Raw genomic sequence first — 3,483 nt, forward strand, 5'->3', positions numbered from 1 at the left:
TTTCAGCCCATTTCAGTTCAGCTCATTCTATTGATTCGATTCGATTCAACTTCGATTCGATTCGATTCACTCCATTCGATTCGATTCACTCATTCGGCTCCATTCGATTCGATTCGATTCGATTCGATTCACTCCATTAAATTCAGCTCATTTCAATTTTACTCATCTTAAAAATAATAGTTATTATTAATTTTGTTATCAATAATACTATTTTTTTAATATTATTATTCTTTATTCTTTATTATTATTATTATTATTATTATATTTAATAATATTATTAATAATAATGTTATTAATAATTTATTTATTATAATTACTATTATTATTATTATTATTATGAATATTATTATTAAAATGAATAATAATGTTATTAATGTTAATGTTGTTGTTGTTGTTGTTGTTGTTGTTGTTGTTGTTGTTGTTGTTGTTGTTGTTGTTGTTGTTGTAATGAATAATAATGTTATTAATGTTAATATTATTATTGTTGTTGTTGTTGTTATAATTATTATTGGTATTATTATTTAAATTAATAACATTTATTATTAATATTATTGATGGGGCACGCGGAACCGACTTGAGCCACTAGCCAATACGGTGTCATACAAGTCAACACGCTTGCCAACATGGTTACGGATTCGCTTGGTACCCTACGAATCACGAATAGTTAAAAGCGAATTCTATCAAATTGATTACTGAAAATACATATAACACATTTTCTATAAGCGAATCACGAATCGGTAAAGCGTACTCATACCGAATATGGTAACCATGCTTGCCAAGCCATCATTTGAGGTACACATAGAAACCTATAAATACCTCATTATTCACCAATCAATGGTAAAATACTTCTGACCAACAACTCCCTCTCTCTAGAAGTAAGACTACTCGAGCTACTATGAGAGGGCACGGAGACCTTCCCAACTATCCACCAGTATGTAGATACCTCATTTCTGCACCTCCCGCAAACCACCCGGTGATGATTGGGCCGCATGTTTGGTATGCGGAACGATTTGTGACAGTTCATAAGTTTATCGTCAAGTGATTGCTCAAATATTAATGTCTACCTCTTAGTTGTCATCTACGTGCCGATACGGTCGTTTGTGATAATTAGAGTACATTTGGAGTCCTGGACTGAAACCATCTTCATTTTCGATAACCGTTAAATCCAGAAGTCGAATGTTCGGAATGTTCCTATATTTCTATTCCATATTTTATAGATATTTCCTAATCTTTATCCTTTGGTAAACAATTTCCCGAAATATTCACACAAAATATTAAGGAAAACCAAATTATTCCGTCCTACCATAACTTAAACACGGAAATCTTTCTTCCGGAGGAAACCACTTGGGAACAGACGCAAATAGTCTGCGCCTCTTCCAAGAGACGCAGTGGCTGCTGCGCCTCTTCCGAGGTCCTTTTCTGCGTAATTTCTCGTATCTTTTTCATATCTTTCCGAGATTCACTTTCAAAGAGTCTTCGAAACCCTAATTCCTTCACGTGATTAGTATAAATAGGAGCCTTCGCTCCTCATATTTCTCACGCGAGTGTCCGCCCTTCTCTTCTCCCTTTGCATTCTAGACCTTTGTTCTTACTTTTTGGCGTCTACGTGCTTGAACATTCGACCACGTAAGCTCGGATCCTTCTGAGTACCAGCCTCGTTTGCATGACCGACCAATTTGACCAACTCCACATCAATCAACTTAATTAATCTAATCGTTTTCGTCTTACGAGGGCACTTTCGTTACATTCGCGTCGAGCATCACTAATCGATATCTTAGTCCTTCTCGTTTCGTCAAACATGTAAGTCTGAGGGTGTAAATCTCTCCTTTTATTATTGTTATTTATTTTTGTATTACCACTATTGTAAGGTTTATGTCGAAAATACCAATTAAAACCGATTTCTAAAACCGTGTTTAAAACCTCTTTTTTTTTACGGACTTCCAGTAGACAGACGTCGAGAAAGGACGCGAAAAATCGCTGCGCCTCTTGAAGGAGCGCAGATTCTGCTGCGCCTCTTCGTGAGGGCCGCCGCGATTCCTGCTTCCTTTCTTCTTTCTTCGTCCTCTGTAATTCGTCAAAGTTTTTATTTATTTTCGTTTGTTCTTTAATTCTTTGACATAATAGCATCCTAACTTCACATGTATATTATTTATTCATCATTAACATGTTTAACTCATCATTAAATCCGACTTAAATCCCTTATAATCTCATATTTGCGGGTTTTCGTCATTAAATTCAATCCGGGTTGTAGAAATTTGATTTGTTCATATTGAGTTTCTGGAATTCGATCCTTTGGCAAATTTTCATCTGTTTACTGTCGTATGCATCGTATGTTCGTCATTAATTCATCATGTTTAGTTTATTTCATTCACTCATGTCACTAATCAATCGTTCATCCATGTATAATTTGTTTAATTCCGTCTTATCCATGTTTTATCGCTTTTATGACCCTTTAATCACATGTAAATAATCTATTAATCACTTTCATCCGAGTAAATAATTTAATCAATCATTAAATTACCAACGAGTATTAACAACACGCAATTAAAACTTCACGGCCAGAATTCGGTCGAAATGAACAAGAATCGCTGCGCCTATTCCAAGGGACGCAGCTCTGCTGCGCCTGTTCCGGGTTGAATTCTGTCTCTGAACTCCGTTTTTTGCCTTGATTTAGTTTAATTAGTCTACGTATAATCAACTATTATTCGTATTATCACCTTCTGTCTTGTTCGTAATTCATCCTTTTATTCTTTTTCTCAAATTGTCCGTTTTAAAGGTATTTTCGACATAAATCGCCTAATCCATTGTAATTATTGTAATTTTTCCTTATTGTAATTTCCTTTATTGTTTTTATCATTATATCTTGTATACATTTGTATGTTTTCACATGTAATTGAACATTAAATCCTACTTCGACCCAATTGTATGCTAATTACGTGTCAACCGACTTAGCCTAATTTTCACATGTTAGGATTAAAACTTGGATGTTGCATTGCATGCATATAACCGACGATATATCGAGTATAAATGATGTCCCTAATCATTAGTAGAGGCCGCTATCGAGGCGGGCGAGATTAGGTGTTCGATCAAAAGAGCTTCCTAATACGTACCCTCACCCCTTACTCCAGATCTCCGTGAACACCCGTGTTCATTGGCATCCACGAGAGTCATTCTAGACATAGAATGCTAAGGGTAACGATTGCTTAGTGTTCATGTCTCTACTTTGTGTCTTGACATGGCACGAGGTATTCGAACGGTTCCAATTTCCCATAAAAATTGGTGGCGACTCCAACAAAAATGCAAACGCTTGTTCTCTTCCTCCCAAGCGCCCCCGTGGGCACCCCCCATCCCACGGTTTGGCGACTCACTGGGATAATACACTTACGTGTAGCAAGGGTGAAACTTGAACAAGGTTAGGGAATAATTTGTACGAGACAATTGTCGGTTTTCATAACGCGGTCTCCCTAGACCGTTTTATTCGGC

This window comes from Silene latifolia, chromosome 6 (genome assembly GCF_048544455.1).
Source record: "Silene latifolia isolate original U9 population chromosome 6, ASM4854445v1, whole genome shotgun sequence".
Lineage (NCBI taxonomy): Eukaryota > Viridiplantae > Streptophyta > Magnoliopsida > Caryophyllales > Caryophyllaceae > Silene > Silene latifolia.